Source organism: Carcharhinus amblyrhynchos, chromosome 2 (assembly GCF_965287045.1).
Source record: "Carcharhinus amblyrhynchos chromosome 2, sCarAmb.v2.hapA, whole genome shotgun sequence".
NCBI lineage: Eukaryota > Metazoa > Chordata > Chondrichthyes > Carcharhiniformes > Carcharhinidae > Carcharhinus > Carcharhinus amblyrhynchos.
Window position 1 is genome coordinate 3,139,251 of NC_137325.1, and position 21,052 is coordinate 3,160,302.

The 21,052-nt window shown below is 44.3% G+C and overlaps 1 protein-coding gene across 1 annotated transcript in view; it reads right to left on the reverse strand.

Annotated features, from left to right (window-relative positions):
- Positions 1-19,425, reverse strand: part of LOC145360102 (cadherin-12-like) — a 547,570-nt gene extending 528,145 nt beyond the window's left edge. Inside the window, exon 1 of the mRNA XM_080215073.1 lies at positions 19,387-19,425. The gene's annotated coding sequence lies outside the window, so the exon portion shown is untranslated. The remainder of the gene's footprint in view (positions 1-19,386) is intronic.
- Positions 19,426-21,052: the final 1,627 nt, after the last annotated feature.

Sequence of the window (21,052 nt, forward strand, 5' to 3'; positions counted from 1 at the left end):
TGAGGGGGAGGGACATATGGCTGGTGATCTATGTTCTGAGGGAAGGCTGGAGTTGTGGGGGATGGGGGGAGCTTTACTTCCACTTTTAAACAGCACCCCTATCTCTGTGAAGGTGGACTTGCTGGCATGTTTAGCCCTGCCCTTCTCTGAACCAGTGCAAAACTCACTCCCTCCCAAAAAATGACTTAATGCGGGAAGATGACGATTAATTCTGTGCTTTTTTCACCCAAAATGACACTTAGGCCAGAACTCACTCGCTGTTCCAGCCCCGCTGCCTCTGCTGCCAGCGAGAATGGAAAATTTGGTGCTCAGACAAATTTCCAATCCCTGCAGAGGGACTGGAGAATCCGAGGTTGGAGAATCCGGCCCTCAAATCAATTTCTGGAAAAGTTCTACCTCTAATATTCAACCTTACAAGACTCAGAGCCTCTGTGTGAGATCTATGGAACGTGCAACATCCAAGAAATCCCAAAGATTACTCCTCAAAAATGCAATTTCTTATTCACCGTGGCTGGTGAGGCCGCAGCTGGAGTACTGTGTGCAGTTTTGGGCGCCGCACCTGCGCAAGGATATTTTGGCCTTGGAGGGAGTGCAGAGGAGGTTTACTAGGCTGATACCGGAGTTGAGGGGGTTGAGCTATGAGGAGAGGCTGAATAAACTAGGCTTGTACTCGTTAGAGTTTAGAAGAATGAGGGGAGATCTCATTGAGACGTATAAGATGATGAATGGGATGGATAGGATAGAGGTGGAAAGACTCTTCCCGCTCAAAAAAGACAGTAGGACTAGGGGGCACAGCCTCAAGATAAAGGGGGGGCGGTTCAGAACGGAGTTGAGGAGGAACTTCTTCACTCAAAGGGTGGTGAATCTCTGGAATTCTCTGCCCGTTGAAGTGGTGGAGGCTGCCTCGCTAAATATTTTTAAGAAGCGGGTTGATGGGTTTTTGATAAGAGAGGGGATTAAGGGTTATGGGGAGAGGGCGGGAAAGTGGAACTGAGCCACGACAGATCAGCCATGATCTTGTTGAATGGCGGGGCAGGCTCGAGGGGCCAGATGGCCTACTCCTGCTCCTATTTCTTATGTTCTTATGTTCTTATGTTCTTATACTGATGTCGAAAACTATCTTCAAACGAGGAATCTTGCTTCTCTCCACTCTTTAAACCACTACTATCCAAGCCTGTATTCCATTAATTAAAGTGCCATATTACAACTACTCCATAATTCTTCCACTTTTCTGTAATTTCCTGATAAATTTGTCCCTATAAATCTTTCCTCCTGTTCCGTGGCCTGCACACTACATCGAGCAATGTAATTGCTCCATTTTTCTTTCTTAGTTCACACCAAATAAATTCTGTCCTTGACCCCTTTGGGGTCTCTCCAGCACGGCAATGTTCTCTATAATCGATACCGTCACCCGTCCCCTTCTCCTTCATTTCCTATCTTCCCATGTATCCAGAAAGTTTTAACGTCCAGTCACACCTTTCTTTGATCCAGGTTCCCTGTTTTTATCTTAAACATATTTCACACGGCAATTTGTGCCTTCAGCTCACCAATCTTATTTTCTCCACTCCAGATTTTACATGCATGCAATGGGACCCTAATTCAGATTTTAATACATTTGTGTCCTGCCTGACCTTTATCGATCCCCTAAACCTGATCCCCATGACCCACGAATCTAAATCCCTCCCTCTGTCATCATTCATCCTGCCTCTTATTCACCTCTCCTTATTCTCCTATTTGTATGTTCATGTGAATGATACAGGAAGTAGTCTGAAGAATGCTATATCTCAGGCCCCGCTTGCAAACTTTGTAGCTAGCTCTCTAAATTCTGACTGTAGGACCATATCCTTTTCCTACACATATTGCACCAAACTGGACCCCAATGCTAACTGCTCACTGTCCTCCTTCAGGATGCTCCGCAGCCATTCAATGGTATCTTTGACCTTGGTAGGAGAGGGTAATATACCATCCTGGATACTTCCTGAACATATGATTATCCAAGACGCAGGAAGGGTGCTGGAGTTCCCACATGGAACAGGATATGCACTTTATGGGTCAGAGCTGCCCTGCCATTCCTTTATCAGATAATAAAACTATATATTTGTTAAAAACTCACTAGGCACTCATTTCTCTTCTGCCATTGCTTATATTTAAGGAGTTTAACTGAGGTGATTTTTTTTTTGCATTCATGATGAAAAAAATAGAAGTTTTAATATTTCCTAGCTCCTAAGGTTAACTCCTTAACTGGAGAAAGGAATGCAAGATTACAGTACTCAGGAGCAAATCAATTTACATCCATTGTGAGATGTCACTGTTTAATTTTTGTCCCCACCCTCATTTCAGTGATTTGAACCTATTTCACACTGCTCCCGGTCTGCTTCACTCTGCTCCCGGTCTGCTTCACTCTGCTCCCGCTCTGCTTCACTCTGCTCCCGGTCTGCTTCACACCGCTCTCGCTCTGCTTCACTCTGCTCCCGGTCTGTTTCACTCTGCTCCCGGTCTGTTTCACTCTGCTCCCGGTCTGTTTCACTCTGCTCCCGGTCTGTTTCACTCTGCTCCCGGTCTGTTTCACTCTGCTCCCGGTCCGTTTCACTCTGCTCCCGCTCTGCTTCACTCTGCTCCCGGTCTGCATCACTTCCTTCCTTCTGTAACTCTGAATAGTTTTCCTTTCCTCCCACTCTTTACCTTCTGTATTGAAGTCAGTGAGCTATCCATTCTGTCAGTGTTGACTAATTCTGCATTCTCTAACCCAATTCATTAGTCTATTGTGGAGCACCTTATCAAAGGCCTTTTTAAAATCCAGATACATCGGCAGAAATTTTCCAGCCGTTCCCACTGGTGGAATATTCCGGTCCTACTGATGACAAATCCCACTTTGAGTTTCCAGGTGGTCGGCAGTGCATTCAACAGGAAACACCATTGAATGTGGCGAGACCAGAAAATCCCATCATTGACCAATGGTGGGCTACCTCCAGCAACATGAAACATAGCGGGGAGCAGTGTGGAAAATCCCACCTAATAGATCTAGAATGGATTCCCAAAGAGGGAACTTGTTTGGGGATGAAATTAGATATGTCCTGCCTCCATTTAAAAGGTTGGTCCCATTATTAAATTTGTGGGTCCCGTACATATGAACATAAGAACATAAGAAATAGGAGCAGGAGTAGGCCATCTAGCCCTTCGAGCCTGCCCCGCCATTCAATAAGATCATGGCTGATCTGTTGTGGCTCAGTTCCACTTTCCCGCCCTCTCCCCATAACCCTTAATCCCCTCTCTTATCAAGAACCCATCAACCCACTTCTTAAAAATATTTAGCGAGGCAGCCTCCACCACTTCAACGGGCAGAGAATTCCAGAGATTCACCACCCTTTGAGTGAAGAAGTTCCTCCTCAACTCCGTTCTAAACCGCCTCCCCTTTATCTTGAGGCTGTGCCCCCTAGTCCTACTGTCTTTTTTGAGCGGGAAGAGTCTCTCCACCTCTATCCTATCCATCCCATTCATCATCTTATACGTCTTAATGAGATCTCCCCTCATTCTTCTAAACTCTAACGAGTACAAGCCTAGTTTATTCAGCCTCTCCTCATAGCTCAACCCCCTCAACTCAACAACTCAACTCCTCAACTCCGTACTTCTGGATACTTAAGAAATGGGTTAGTTGACTTTCTAATGTGGACTAGGGGTCTACCATTGATTCAGAAGCCTTTTATAATGTGTTTTGATTCTGTGTGAGTCGATGTGGTCAAAACTGTTAAATTTTTTTATAGCTGATGCTAATATCTTGCACCTGTGACATACACGAAGGCCTCTGTTAGTCACTCATGGAGATCTGTCCAATGTTGGCAACTGACAACAAACAAATTGTCCAGACAGCTGGGCCTTTCGGTTCAAATATATTCCAGTTGTTCAGTATTGACTCTAGACCCGGAAACCCAGAACAAAATCGACCCCTTGAATCAGTAGTTTCCCATCTGCACCAATGTGACAGAGAGAGTTAAGAAATGACCCGTATGCACGTGTTAAGAGCTAAATATATGATCTCATGCCAGATTCTACAAATTCACTCGCAATATTTGCTCAAAATTCTCAATAAATTTAATCATCCAATTGCACTGTGCATTCAGAATCTTTTTTTTTATCCAGACACTTTTGAGGCCAAACATTTTCCTATGAGGGAGAGCAAAACATATATCTGTATCTTCTTTACCTTAATGTAGATTAGAATATTGAATCGGGAATAAAGAAAGCAAAAACTGTCAGAACAAGAACAGATTGGGAAATAAAATATGCCTGATAATTAACGTATTAGTTTGGAATACACGTGTGCTGCACTTCACTGAAAGCTGAAACCAATACTCTGAAACCCTGTGTTCAGGTTACTGTTGGTTTGTCAAAATAAATGATCAAACTTATACAGGGGTTCCTCCCCTCTGTTTAAGGAGCTTAAAAACAAAGGATAGCGTGTGGGTGTTGCAAATGCAACCACACACTGGGAAGGTTCCAGGTTGTAAACTGGGCAAGGAGAAGCAGATGGAATCTTTGGCATTCCTCTGAGCGCAGAAGGAAGATAAAAGAGATATCTCCTCGGTCCACCTTGTAGTCGATCAATGGGATCATTGGTGCAGATGATCTCTGAAAATCGAGAAAACATCCACAGACAAACCGACTTATGCAGCAGGTCCGACAGGAACTCTGCTTTGGTAGCAATCTGCGCTTATTCAGAAATTCCAAATCCAAATATTCAAAAAGATGGCAGCTTGGGGAAGAAAGACCCCAAAATGCAGAAGAACTCTCTTCATCCAATAAGCACTGATGCAAAGAATTTCTGCGATTTCTTCTTCTGAGGCAGTCTCTCAGAATCGAGGAAGATTTGCTTCCACTCCGGCTTGGTTGGGTTCTGAATGGCTGGTAACCCCAATGCGTGACCCACAGATTGTGTCACGTGTGGGGCAGGTGGTATTGGCGGGATGGGTGGATTGGTTGTTTGGAGGTTTGTGAGCTCCCTCTGATGCCCCAGCTCCATCTCTGCATGTTCCCAACAAAGTCTCTTGATGTGTATATCGTCTTCCCGAATAAGCCTTCTCCATCTTGGACAGTCACAAACCAGAGACTTCCAGGAGTCTGAGGGAAGACTCTCTATAAAGCATTTAGATAGTTACATGGGTGAGATGATGTGGAGTCACCAACATTGGATTGGGGTAGGTGCAGTAGGGAGCAATGGTCCGAAAGTTTGTGCTGCCAAATAAACCTGTTGGACTTTAACCTGATGTTGTGAAACTACTTAATGGGAAAGATGGTTGTGGAGGGATATAGGCTAAACACGGACAATTGGGACGAGCTTACTGGTAAAAACTGGGCAGCATGGGCAAGTTGGGCCAAAGGGCCTGTTCCCATGCTGATGACACCAAGATTGGTGGAACGGCAAATTGTGCGGAAGGTGTGGAGAGTCTGCAGAAGGATCTAGATAGGCTGGGCGAATGGGCCAGGAACTGGCAAATGGAATTTAATGTTGGCAAATGTGAGGTTGTCCACTTTGGTAGGAATAATGGTAGGAAGGACTATTACTTACATGGCGAAAAACTGCAGCATGCTACGGTGCAGAGGGACCTCGGTGTCCTTGTGCATGAGTCACAAAAACCCAGCCTGCAGGTGCAGCAGGTGGTCAGGAAGGCGAATGGGATGCTGGCCTTCATAGCGAGGGGGATTGAATATAAAAATAAGGAGGTCTTGCTGCAACTGTACAGGGCACTGGTGAGGCCGCAGCTGGGGTACTGTGTGCAGTTTTGGTCGCCGCACTTACGCAAGGATATTTTGGCTTTGGAGGGAGTGCAGAGGAGGTTTACTAGGCTGATACCGGAGTTGAGGGAGTTGAACTATGTGGAGAGGCTGAATAAACTAGGCTTGTACTCGTTAGAGTTCAGAAGAATGAGGGGTGATCTCATTGAGGCGTATAAGATGTTGAATGGGATGGATAGGATAGAGGTGGAGAGGCTCAGGAAGGACAGTAGGACTAGAGGGCGCAGCTTCAAGATAAAGGGGGGGGAGCGGTTTAGAACGGAGTTGAGGAGAAACTTCTTCACTCAAAGGGTGGTGAATCTCTGGAATTCTCTGCCCGTTGAAGTGGTGGAGGCTGCCTCGCTCAATATTTTTAAGACGCGAGTTGATAGGTTTTTGATAAGCGAGGGGATTAATGGTTATGGGGAGAAAGCGGGAAAGTGGAACTGAGCCACGACAGATCAGCCATGATCTTATTGAATGGCGGGGCAGGCTCGAAGGGCTAGATGGCCTACTCCTGCTCCTATTTCTTATGTCCTTATGTTCTTAAACCTCTATGACTCTAAGATTGACTACTCTGGGGATGTTTTGAGTACATCCTTAAAGTGCATCTGCCATCCTCCTGGGTGTCTATGCTGTGACTGAGTTCAGGCTAGTGAGATTGCTTCAGAATTTCAATTCAAACTCAGATTCAATATTTCCCACCCTATGGAGCTGGATTTTATTAATTAGTATCTTACTGATGAGAAGTCAGCTTGGGAGAGGATGCTGCTCTTCTTGCCACTGGATTTGAAGGATTTTGTCAAGGTACCACTGGCGGTTTCTTCTACCTTGCTTTGCTTTGCCTGCTGTCGGTTTCCCAAGCCTCTGGAGCCTGTAGGATGACACTCCCTCCCTGGAAAACCATTTGCACAACCTGCCGCCTTACTCGGTGCCAATTCTGCACACTCAAATGACAAAAACACAAGCTGCAACTTAACACTTCAACAGCTATCCAGTGAATTTGTAAAGTATTTCACGCGGTAAATACACAATTTAATGGCATGGTGAACATTAATTCATTGATGCACAGGATTAGCTACAAAACGGCGGCCAATTCTCCTCCGCTCTGCTGTGGGTCATGTCACAAACCCAGCGAGCCGGCTTGTTGGGCTGATCTAAGGTAAAATTGGAAGCAGGTGCCTCACTGCATGATGTATATGGAGTTTTCAGCCCGAGTATCACTGGGGAAGTTTCAGCTTCACATTTGCTCAATAGCTTGAGTGAATTTAAATGGCAAAATTGATGGGAATGTGGGGTGTCTCTGCCAGACATTTCTCATTGGTTCATTTATTGTTGTGTAATTCAGATGCAATTTGAATCCAAGTTCCTGGATGAAGCAGGTCTAAAGTTCTTAAAGATATAGGGTGGGATTCTCCGGTTGCTCTCCCCCCTCCCCCCACTGGAATTCCAGTGGCGGGCGGGATGGGAGAATTCTGCCATAATCTGTCTTGCTATTGCAAATTGGTTTTATGTCAGTTTGGTTTACTATAGCTATATCTATCAGTTCTGAGGATTGAGCTCCTGTCCTGGAAGAACTTCCCCAGTTTAAGGTGGGCATTTGTTCTGGAGTGACTGATACCCTTAAGGAATGGGGGGAATGAGCTCTCTACGGAAGTTTCAGCTGAAGGAGCAGCAGAGCTCCCTTTTTGGCCAAGCAAGAGGTTATTAATGTCATTAAACCATTTCCTGGCTGGTGACAGCACGGCAAAGTTAAGGCATTGCTGACTATTAGAGACAGAACTCCAAAGCCTCCCTTATTTTTTATCCATTCATGGGACATGGGCATCGCTGGCTGGCCAGCATTTATTGCCCATCTCTAGTTGCTCTTGGAGGGCAGTTGAGAATCAACCACATTGCTGTGGCTCTGGAGTCACATGAAGGCCAGACCGGGTAAGGATGGCAGATTTCCTTCCTTAAAGGACATTAGTGAACCAGATAAGTTTTTCCTCACAATCGACATTGGTTTCATGGTCACCAGTAGATTCTTAATTCCAGATATTTTTTATTGAATTTAATTTCTGCCATCTGCCATGATGGGATTCGAATCCGGGTCCCCAGAACATAAGCTGAGTTTGTAGATTAATAGTCAAGCGATAATACCACTAGATCATTGCCTCCCCCTTGCTTGTTGCCAACTGCTGTTAATGTTGCTTCCTGTTCTTGTTTGACCAGGTGCTGGAGTTTTTTTTTAAACTGTTGAAGGAACTTTGGCAATTTTCTGCACTGAATCTTCCGGCTAGTACAATTCAAAGGTCTCCCACATTGTAAGCTGCACAGTGACCACGTAGGATTTAATTAGTGATTTGGGTGAGTGAAAGAACACAAGTGAGAAGCAGTGGAGATGAAGGAGGGGTGGACACCTGCCACACAGCAGGACAGCTCGAATCCCTCTCCACCTGCAGTGTGTGGGACTCACACACAAAAGTGCTCAGGAGTTACTTGAGTCCACTCACAATTTTCATCACTGCATGCAGTGGGATGTAAGTGTCTGAGTTCAGCAAAACCTAAAATTGCTGCAGCAAGCATGTGATTGTCCCCGCAGTCAGCAATTACCTCAGTAGCAATTTTATTTTTCATTTGTTTGTAATAAATTGAATCTTGTTTTCAAATCAGTGTCCCATTTAAATGTTACGATCTGTAGCTCCTTATAAACATGATGGGGAAAACTGTGACGTGAAATTGTGCATCTCCGTCGCGCTTTGCATTAAAAGGGGACAGAATTTAACTTCACACTGCAAACAACTCGAGACTATTTATTCTGGGGTAACCTTTGTCCCTTTATCTTAGACTTCAATTACCCTTGAAAGTGAATGTAAGTAGATTGAACACAGTCAGGTATTGCGTGATGTGATGACTGTAGCAAATAGATTGCATTAAAATAGACAGCCTATTTATCTGTAATCTCCACCTTGTTCCTTCCTAATGTACTTTCGAAAAGATGCGCACAATATCGTACTGCAAAGTTATTTTTCACCTCAGGACACTCAGTATAAACTCCCAGTTTGAATAAACGGCCTGGATGTCCTGTGAGGGGATGTTGTAAAGTCAGCAGGGATTGAGGAAGTCGGAAATCTGGAAAAAGTTCATGATAACTATTCATCTCTTCTCACTATTTATGTTCATCCTTGACATCAAAACACTTACAGTCCCACACCACCCATCCTTACATCGAGATATAGAGGGTGGAACATGATCACCAGTGAGGGAGGTCTGACATCAGAATGTAAAGCAAAAGGAAGGAGTTGGAGATGAAAAGGAATTTTATCAAAGCTATCCATTTAACACCCAGCGGTGCAGGAACTGCTCAACAATAGGCAGCAGATGGCAGGAAGTTCTGGCACCTGAGGAGCTGGAGTCCTTTCACACAGAGAGGTGGTGTCCACTGTAAGGCAGCACTGAATTGAGGCCAGACTGTCTGTGTGGAGTCTGTACTTTCTCCTCGTGTCTGCATGGGTTTCCTTCAGGTGCTCCAGTTTCTTCCCACACTCCAAAGATGTGCAGGTTAGGTGGATTGGCCATGCTAAATTACCCCTTAGTGTCCAAGAAATGTAGGTTGGGGGGTTAGCCATGGGAAATGTGTGGGTTTATAGGAATAGGGCTTGAGTAAAAAACTCTGTCAAAAAGTCGGTACAGACTCAATGGGCCGAATGACCTCTTTCTATGATTCAGTGATTCGATAATTCAATGATTCTAAAGGCGGTGTTAACATAAGGGCAGCTGCTAGACGACATGAGACCCATTGTAACTTGCAGTGTTCCTCTTTTAAGGCCACTTACTCTCTTATTTCTGCATAAATAAAATGCACCTCGAGGAGACTGGTCAACCTTTATACTTCCAATGTGTTTGCCAAGTCTGTGAATCTCTAGATTATCACGTCAAAACTCTTACACTCCCTGTATTACAATGCCTGTTCACTATAACCAGTACCAATCCACCACAGATCTTCCATATCCTTCAATCATTGGGGAAGTCCTGATGCCCTGATCTTCACTCTTGGCCCTGGAAACATCTCAAAACCTCTGGAAAACACCCATTAATTTGCCCTCGAATGGGCTCAACTGCCTCCCTGCAGCCACTAAATACAGTTTCCTTGCCTGGCCAACTCTGTGACAGGGAGACATTGAAGTTCTATCCTGAGCAGTTCCTCTGCCATCCTATTGAGACATAGAGTCACAGTGGTTTACAGCATGGAAACAGGCCATTCAGCGCAACTTGTTCATGCCACCTTTTTTTTTTAAACCCTTAAGCTAATCCCAATTGTGCGCATTTGGCTCATAACCCTCTGTACCCATCTCACCCATGTAATTGACTAAACACTTTTTAAAGAACAAAGTTGTACCCGCATCTACTACTGCCTCTGGCAGCTTGTTCCAGACACACACCAATCTCTGTGTGAAACATTTGCCACTCTGGAACTTTTTGTATCTCTCCCCTCTCACCTTAAACCTACGTACTCTAGTTTTAGACTCCCCTACCTTTGGGAAAAGATGTTGACTTTGTAGCTGATCTGTGCCCCTCATTATTTTATAGATCTCTATAAGGTCACCTCTCAGCTTCCTACGCTCCAGAGAAAAAAGTCCCAGTCTATCCAGCCTCTTCTTATAACTCAAACCATCAAGTCCTAGTAAACCTTTTCTGCATTCTTTCTAGTTTAATAATATCCTTTCTATAATAGGGTGACCAGAACTGTACACAAGTGTGGCCTTACCAATGTCTTGTACAACCTCAACAAGATGTCCCAACTCCTGTATTCAAATTTCTGACCAATGAAACCAAGCATGCTGAATGCCTCCTTCACTACTCTGTCCACCTGTGACTCGACTTTCAAGGAACTATAAACATGTACCCCTAGATCTCTTTGTTCTGTAACTCTCCCCAGTGCTCTACCATTAACTGAGTAAGTCCTGCCCTGGTTCAATCTATCAAAATGCATCACCTCGCATTTGACTAAATTAAACTCCATCTGCTATTGTCAGCCCACTCTGGCCCAATTGATCAAGATCCCGTTGCAATCCAAGATAACTTTCTTCATTGTCCATTATGCCACCAATCTTGGTATCATCTGCAAACTTACTAACTATGCCTCCTATATTCTCACTCACAGTGGAAGCCGATCTGGGAGATTTTGTTATGGATTTCCAGCAGATGGAAAGGATTGAGTACGTGAATATTAAGGAGGAGGATGTGTTGGAACTTTTGAATTCCATCAAGGTAGATAAGTCGCCGGGACCAGATGGGATGTACCCCAGGATACTGTGGGAGGCGAGGGAAGAGATTGCAGAGCCCCTGGCGATGATCTTTGCGTCGTCAATGGAGACGGGAGAGGTTCCGGAGGATTGGAGGATTGCGGATGTAGTTCCTATTTTCAAGAAAGGGAACAGAGATAGCCCGGGAAATTACCGACCGGTGAGTCTAACCTCAGTGGTTGGTAAGCTGATGGAGAGGCTTCTGAGGGACAAGATTTACGAACATTTGGAGAGGTTTGACATGATCAGGAATAGTCAGCATGGATTTGTCAAGGGCAGGTCGTGCCTTACAAGCCTAGTTGAGTTCTTCGATAATGTGACTGAACACATTGACGAAGGAAGTGCCGTGGACGTAGTGTACATGGACTTCAGCAAGGCATTTGATAAGGTCCCCCATGCAAGACTTCTTGAGAAGGTGAGAGGCCATGGGATCCAAGGGCCTTTGGCCTTGTGGATCCAGAACTGGCTTGCCTGCAGAAGGCAGAGAGTGGTTGTGGATGGGGCTTTTTCTGAATGGAGGTCAGTCACCAGCGGAGTGCCTCAAGGATCTGTTCTGGGACCCTTGTTGTTTGTCATTTTCATAAATGACCTGGATGAGGAAGTGGAGGGATGGGTAAGTAACTGGCTGATGACACGAAGGTTGGTCGTGTTGTGGATGGTCTGGAAGGATGGCAAAAGTTGCAGCAGGACATAGATAGGATGCAGGACTGGGCGGAGAAGTGGCAGATGGACTTCAACGCAGATAAATGTGTAGTCGTCCATTTTGGCAGAACCAATGGGATGAACGAGTACACTATCAAGGGCAGAAGTCTGAGTAGTGTTGAAGAGCAGAAGGATCTTGGGGTCCGGGTCCACAGGACTCTTAAATCGGCCTCGCAGGTGGAAGAGGTGGTCAAGAAGGCGTATGGTGTACTGGCCTTCATTAATCGAGGGATTGAGTTTAGGAGTCGGGAGGTAATGCTGCAACTTTATAAGACCCTTGTCAGGCCTCATTTAGAGTATTGTGCGTAGTTCTGGTCGCCTCACTATAGGAAAGATGTAGAAGCTATTGAGAGGGTACAGAGGAGATTTACAAGGATGTTGCCTGGACTGGGAGGCATGCCTTATGAAGTTAGGTTGAGGGAGCTGGGACTCTTTTCCCTGGAGAGACGAAGGTTGAGAGGCGACCTGATAGAAGTTTACAAAATGTTGAGAGGAATAGATAGGGTGGACTCTCAGAGGCTATTTCCCCGGGTTGAAATGGTTGCTACGAGAGGACACAGATTTAAGGTGCGGGGAGGGAGGTTCAGAAGTGATGTTAGGGGTAAGTTTTTCACTCAGAGGGTGGTGAGTGAATGGAATCGGCTGCCGTCAGTGGTGGTGGAGGCGAACTCGCTGGGGTCTTTTAAAAGACTTCTGGATGAGTATATGGGGTTTAATGAGATTGAGGGTTATAGATAGGTCTGTAGGTTGGTAAGTGTTGATGTGATCGGCACAACTCGTGGGCCGAAGGGCCTGTTTGTGCTGTAGTGTTCTATGTTCTATGTTCTATGTTCAAATCATTAACGTAAATGACAAATGACAATGAACACATCGCCAATTCCTGAGGCACACCGCTGGTCACAGGCCTCCAGTTTGAAAAACAACCCTCCACAACAACCCTCTGGCTTCTGTTAAGAAGCCAATTTTGCATTCATTTAGATACCTCACCCTGGATCCCGGGAGATTTAATCTTATGCAACAAACTACTATGCAGTACCTGGTCAAAGGCCAAACTCCTCCTAATCCCTCATTCTGGGTGTGAGAACATTCCTCCAATGGAGTCTAGAAGCCATTCCATCTCAAGCTCAATCCTGATAGCTCTGCTCCACATGAACCTCCTCCCAACACTCTTCACCTCAACCTTTTGGCACATCCTTTGGTTCCTTTCTCCACCAGGTGTTAATTTAGCTGTCCCTTAAATATATCAATGCCATTCACTGCAACTTCTCCCTACAGTAACAAAAGCCACATTCTGACATCTCTCCAAATAAAGATAGAGATCATTTCTCCTCAAATAGATTTTGGATTTTTTAATGCCCTTCTTAAATGTATTACACATGTGATGATCTCTGCCACAAGTGGAAACAACTTTCTGTTTAACCTATCAAAACCTTTCATCATATTAAATTCCTCCATCAGGTCCAAGGTAACAATGTTATATTTCTCCCTTCCATGGTCTATAATAAGAAATGGACACAGGACAATGAAGAGACAAATACCTCAGGAGAACCCGCATCTTACACCTGAGATGACACTTTGGAGGTGATATCTGTCCTGGGGTTTTAATACTGAGGTAAGAAGGGTTGTGGGGGTAACACACTAGTCTGGTCAAGTGTCAGAATTTAAGACAGGAACAGACTTGGTGGCAAAGCAACTTCAATATTTTTACTTCTCCATTAATTTCTCATTGTCAAGTTTCTTCTTCAAGATCTTATTTTTCTGATTCTGATTTTTCTGACTTGTTCTTATTTTCTAGCTGCTTTTTCATGGAGTTCAGTTTATTCTACATCATCTTATACATTCTCCTTAACTTTATGTTGTAAATTTTTGCAACATTTCATCTTGAGTCTTCTCTAGAGTTTAAATCTTCTTCCTGATTCTTCTTTATGATCAACAGTTCCTGGTTTCTTTCACAGTCTTTAATTTCTGCGCTTTTCCTGAGAAAAATTCCCCTTGGACAGATACATTCCACAAATGGAATCTTCATTTCTACTGGTCTTCAGTCCAAACAAAACCTTTTTAACCTCACTGTTAGTTGGCTCTGTCCCTGACAAGGGCCAGAACTTTACCATCTCGCTCAGGCAAGGCTTGTAAAATCCCGCTTAAGGCCAATGGGGAATTCTATCCAACGAGCCTCGCCCACTCCGATTCCGGAGCAGGCAAGGTGGTAAAATTCCGGCCACAGTGTTGACTTGTTTCCATTCTACAATTTTCTTTTTGCTTTTGATTTGGTTGTTGAGTGTCCTTTGTTGCCCTCCTTCTGGGGTCTTACATAATTGCCATTCTTTTAGTGTCTTCCATTGCCTTCCAGTGCCCTCCTTCTGAGATCTTGCATTGCTTATGGATCTTCTTTGAGAGTTGCCTCTATCTGGTGTCTTCTCCAATTTTCTTGTCCATTAACCTTTTTTGTGTGTGTTGTTGCTGCATTCGGTACGTTCCCACATTAAATGCATTCCTGAATTCAGACTGTCAACTCTTTTGAAAACCGTCAGCAGCTGCTTGTTCTCTTTATGTGGTTTTTCCATCCTTACAGCAGGCAAACTCTTCCTTTGAGTCTTTATTTAAACATTTAAAATACCATTTCTTCACAAATGGAGATCTCTGCAGCGCATTTTTTTCCCTATTCAGGGAGCCACTTCTCTTTGTTGCACAGTTTTTTTTAATTGGTTTTGAGGTCCAAGGGGCCATTTACAAAACTTTTTAATTTTTTGTGAAAAACAGGATGGGGACTTCTTCTACCTTCTGAATACCAAGAGCAGAAAGTGTCACAACAGCGAGAATACTGGAGTGGAGAGACTGGACCGCAATCTTCCCACACAGTGTTGTGTGCTGTTTCTGGGAGGGGCCTAACCATGGTGACCTCGGCTGCAAAGCGATCGGACATCAGTTTGAAATAGCGTTCCAGTCTCACAGTGCACTGGAAGACCCCTACCCCCCCAATCATGGACATTGGGACACACTCCACCCACCACCTCCCAATCCCACCTTTGGCAAAATGTTTCCCCACCTCATCCCTGGCATTGCTCACCAGCCTCGGGGCATTACAAATCAAACAATCATAGCATCCCTATAGTGCAGAAGGAGGCCATTCAGCCCATCGAATCTGCACAGACCACAATGCCAAGCAAGCCCTATCTACTTAGTGCAATGTATTTACCCTAGCTAGTTCCCCTGACACCAACGGGCAACTTAGCATGGTCAATCCACCTAACCCATACATCTTTGGACTGTGGAAGGAAACAGGGGCACCCGGAGGAAACCCACGCAGACACGGGAGAATATGTAGACTCCACATAGATAGTGACCCAAGCTGGGAATCGAAACTGGGTCCCTGGTGCTGTGAGGCAGCATTGCTGACCACTGTGCCACTGTACTGTCCCCAATGGGTCCTCCTTCATGAACCCAACATGTCCCTCACCCTCTTCATAACCCCTGACATGCCTTCCTTCATGCCCCACCCCTGCATGAGCCCCTCTAATAGCTACATCTTCACCAACCCCCCTCATAGCCACCCATTACTGCCCCCCTGCATAATCCCAAAGAACTTCACTGGTGGATATCCCTCAGTGCAGGGGCCACTACCCAGACCTCCTGCGGGGTCTGCTTGGATCAGGAACCTGTCTGTTTCAGCCTCTTCATTTTCCCACACTTCTTAAAAAATTGGCTGAGGTTCCTTGGAGCATTCCTCAGCACCAGTGCCCCACAAGGCTGTGTTCTCAGCCCTCTACTAAAATCCTTATATAGCTATCACCGTGTGGTCAAATTCCCCTCTAATTTGATTTTCAAGTTTGTTGATGACACCACCATAATGGGTCGGATCTCAAACAATGACGAGACAGAGCACAGGAATAAGGTAGAGAATCTGGTGAACTCGTGTGACAACAGTAATCTCTCCCTCAACGTCAACAAAATGAAGGAGATTGTCATTATATTGCCCCTGTCTACGTCAATGGGGATGAAGTCAAAAGGATCGAGAGCTTCAAATTTTTAGGTGTCCAGATCATCAACAACCTGTCCTGGCCCCCCCATGCCAACACTGTAGTTAAGAAAGCCCACCAACACCTTTATTTTCTCTGGAGGCGAAGGAAATTTAGCATGTCAGCTACGACTCTCACCTCAATTAAAATTGGATAGTGATAGATTGTCCTTCTCTTGATAATCCAGGTTATTCTCAACACCAGTGTAACCATGCACACCACAGACTTTACCACGTATAATAAAATCATTTATTAACAAGGAAAATCTGTAAAAGGTTGTAGCCTCACTGGCTGTCCTCAATCCCTATATGGCTTCTAGGTGTCTTCAGACTGCCTTCTGCCTAAAAGAGGGCCCCATCCCCTGGGGTAATTACCCACTCTCAGTCCCAATTAGTCCCTCACACCAAAACCAGTCACCTAAAGCTTAGGAATAAGTTTTAAGGAGTGTTTCAAAGGGAGAGGGGGATGTGGGGTTTAGAGAGGGGTTTAGAAAGGGTGATGGGGGTTTAGAGAGGGAATTCCAGAACTTAGGGTCCAAACGATCTGAGGACACATCACCAATGGTGGTATGATTAAAATCAGTAATAGGCAAGAGTCAAAATTGGAGGAGTTTAGAGATCTCAGTCAGTTGCAGGGTTGGAGGAGGCAAGAGAAACTTAGAGGCTATGAAAACAAGGATGAACATTTAAAAAACTAAGATGTTGGCAGGAATCCACAGAGATAGACCTGAGAGGATAGGCTTTTCACAGAGAGCTGCTTTTGAAGAATCAAGAATGATTGTAGTCATTGCCAGTTCTGGTTGCCTCACTACAGGAAGGATGTGGAAGCTATTGAGAGGCTGCAGAGGAGATTTACAAGGATGTTGCCTGGATTGGGAGGCATGCCTTATGAAGATAGGTTGAGGGAGCTAGGTCTCTTCTCCCCGGAGAGACGAAGGTTGAGAGGCAACCTGATTGAGGTTTATAAAATGTTGAGAGGAATAGAACATAGAACATTACAATTTCCCAGGGCTGAAATGGTCGTTACGAGAGGACACAGGTTTAAGGTGCTGGGAAGCAAGTACAGAGGAGATGTTAGGGATAAGTTTTTCACTCAGAGGGTGGTGAGTGAGTAGAATCAGCTGCCGTCGGTGGTGGTAGAGGCAAACTCGCTGGGGTCTTTTAAAAGACTTCTGGATGAGTATGTGGGATCTAATGGGATTGGGAGTTACAGATAGTTCTATGGCTTGGTAGCTATAGATATCGGTGCAACTTGTGGGCTGAAGGGCCTGTTTCTGCTGTAGTGTTCTATGTTTTACGTTCTATGAAACTTGTGACAGAAGATCATAAGAGGATAGGTGGGCAGGGATTGACACCAAACCACCAATATCAGAAACAGTCACCTAAAACTTAGGAGTAGGGTTTAAGGAATGTCTAAAAGTGAGAGAGAGTTATGGAGAAGTGATGGGGTTGAGGGAGGGAAATCTCAGTTGTGTTGACCACTCCCTATAGGAAGCAGGTATTTGCCCCCAAGATCCTGTGTAGGTAATGATGAATCCAGCTCAAAATGAACGGAGTGAAATTCCTTGCAGCCCATCAATGCAAATTTATTGTCTGCAGGAGTGCGAGGATGCCGATGGATGCTAACAGGGACAGGGGGCTGTGGGTGTCATGGGCAGAAATCCATGTCAGTGATCACCTTTCTGTTTCACACTCTCTGGGTGGTGTTTTCCCATCCCACCCGCCCGGGAATCGTAACGGACGAGACAGGATTGTGCAAAATTCTGTTGACCTTGGGTGGGATTTTCTGGTCTTGGGGCGAGCGCAGTCAGAAAAATCACAGCCCCTGTTTCAATTGCTTGAAAGTCAAATTTCTTCAATTGTGTCTTGAAGCAGAGTAAAGCAAAGCTTAGCAATGTGCCTCGCAGAGCACTTCCGAAAAATCAAATTAGTCATCTGCAAACTTAACCTGTAGTTTAAGAACATCATTTTGAATTTAATGCATGTTGATAATAAATATCCACATTAGTCTTTCCACCTCTTCCCATTTGCAAAACCCTCTTTGTTATCAACTGGTATTTACGACAAACAAAGAAAATTACAGCCCTTCAAGCCTGCATCAACCATGCTGCCCCACTAAAACCCCCTACTCTTCTGGGGACCATATCCCTCCACTCCCAACCTACTCACGAATTCGTCAAGACGCCCCTTAAGAGTCCCTACCGTTTTCTCCCACTAATCTAATTTAATCAGTTAAAATAGCCACTGAAGGGAAGGGATAGAATATCCATTCTGCATCAACTTGAAAAGACTGAGTTTCCAAACAAATTGTTGATCGGACTATTATGAAAGTATTTCAGAACACAACATCAGCACGAATGCAGCACATTCTGCAGAGCAGCTAATCTCCACACAAACTTCTGACGTCTGATTTGTCCCACTTTCACAGCGTCAGTTTGTTCCGCTGACAGACCCGCACCCTTCCTGCCAAGGGAACAGCTCAATGCCATGAATCATTACTGAGAGGTGACCTGTCTTTACCAGTTCCATTCTATCATCAGCTACTGTGAGGTCTATAAGGATAGGCTGGGATGACTCGCTCTCCGCTTCCTTATCTCCGAGCCTGTAATAACCCAGTTAAAAACAGGAACTGACTATTTGAGTAATTGGACACCTGTCCTATCATCCAGTGATGCACTGTGTCTGTGCATTAAGACGTTGTGCCTCCAGCAACCTAACACTTAAAAACAGGGATTTGGCTACAGATTCAAGTTGTAAAGAAATGATTCTTGGCAAGGAAATAGACTCAGTAATGCTTCATTTTCCATTTCCCTTAAATGCCTGAGAAGGCTCTGCACATAACAAGGAGTATATTACATATTTAAGGCCGGGAGAATCATTTTTAAAAAGGCTGACCTTATTGATCATATGTCAATGGATTGATTCAATATGACCTAACAACAAGCAGAACTTTTCACCAAAATAAGACAGATTTGCCATTAGAACATAAGCAAAACAGCCCTAATAAACTCACAAGGTGCTACATTCTGCACTCTGCTGGTTTTCCAGCTGTATTTTAGTAAAGTCTAAGATGCTTTCAGAGAGATAAATGATATTTCCTCTTCCTATGCCTCTGATGTTTAGCCAGATGGTCAGATCAGTATAGCACCACATTATTTCTGCTTCCCATTACTGATACACGGTAACAAAAACACTGCTTCACATCTTAAACCATTGCAGGCTGATAATATCACCCACTGTAAGGTAATACAAGCAACATCCGTCTATGAATCGGACAAGCTTCCAGGAACTGATGGAGAAACACAGAAATAATGCACGACAAGGAACTGTTACAGTTTTTGCAGTCCCAAGTACACAGAGCATTAAGAAATCAGAGGCCAGGCAGAGACAGAATAATGTGCCCTCAACTGAACACAGCTCGATTCGTATTACACTGCCAGTGTAATAAGGAGAGCTTAAATTCAATGCGAAAGTCTTGTTTAAAATCAGCATCAGACAAATAGCTGCCGGATAACCTTGAACAGTTTCCCATTTGAGTTTAAAAGCTCAGGCTGATCAACACAGCAATTAGCACGTAACATCAAAGACATGCATTGACTGAATGAAACATACCTGCTATTTCAGGTCACACCTTCCTATTAATCTCTGGACAATGCAGCAAACATCTCCCTTCATTCACAGAAGCATATCAGATACAGACAGGTACAAACCACTGGCTTACTGCAAGAGAGGTGCCTATTCTCAGAAATGATAGCATTCCTCACTCGAATATCCCACAATTACCTTCAGATCAATACTGCTCTTTGGGAGCCTGCTTGACAACATCTTATGGAGTCTACTCAAGCAGCCAATTGGTGTCAAGGATTCCCCAGATGCGTACCCCAGGGACACTGGTGATATACAATCTGAGAGAGTGGTTTGCCCGGCACTGAAGCTTACTTTGCACACACATACACAAAGCTGCTTCACACCACGAGTGCTGACAAAACCGATGCAGTGAAATGTGATCCAGCTACTGCTCCCTGCACTTCCCCTGAGACAGCACAGCAAATTAAACTAAATTATCCCTCGCTTTATTTTGAGTTAATGCGTGGAAAATTGACATGATGTAAAGCGCGTTTTCCCTCAAATGTTTTTCTTTCCTAATGATACATACATGTACAGTGAGCAGTAAATTTATGCTACATGACAAACTTGTTTGCCTGAAGATTATATTGATTTTTTTTACTAGCTTAAGAATTTGCATGGAAATATCACTGCATATGTGCAATAAAAATGTATTCTGTGTTAATATATCAATTTCAATTTGTCACATTCAGATTAAAAATCACACTATGTTACAGTGAATGTCCTATAAAATAAACAATAAAAATGGGGAATGCTGTGAATTCTCAGCAGATCAGGGGAGTATCCGTGGGGAAAATTAAATTGCAAATCAGTCAACTTGCATCAGAACTGTTTGAGTTCTGATGGAAGATCATTGACCTGAAATCTTAACCCTCTTTCTCCTCTCCACAGTTACTATCTGACCTGCTGAGTACTTACAACATTTTTCTTTATTTTAGATGTCCAGTAGCTCCGATTTTTTTTTTGTATACCCCATATATCTTTTCTGGTGGAGCATTCTAAATCATCATTCTAAACATAGGGTAGCACCGTGGCACAGTGGTTAGCACTGCTGCCTCACAACGCCAGGGGCCCAGGTTCAAATCCAGCCTCAGGTGACTGTCTGCATGCATGTTCTCCCCATGTCTGTGTGGGTTTCCTCCGGGTGCTCCGGTTTCCTCCCACAGTCCGGAAGATGAGCTGGTTTGGGTGCGTTGGTCATGCTAAATTCTCCCTCAGTGTAACCCGAACAGACACTGGAGCGTGGCGACTAAGGGATTTTCACAGTGACTTCACTGCAGCGTTAATATAAGCCTACTTGAGACACTAATAAATAAACTTAAAAACCTATTTACACTTTGCAAAGCCATTTTATAATCAGGGGACAATGCAATGAGTATAAATGAGATGGACACTAATTTACAAATATGTTTTCTTTCCACAAATTGAACATAAGCATCCTTTTAAAAAATGGATCTTGCCATCTGAACAAATTTGCACTATAATTGTGCAGTCCTCACAGTGTATTCACACAAAAACCTCATCTTTTCAATGTGAAACAGAGATGTAGCTGGAGCACGGCTAATCATATCAATATCTTTTTGTCTTAACAAATTCATCAAGAAATTGGAGGTAAGGCCAGAAGACTGGAGTTCAAGTTGACCAACTTATA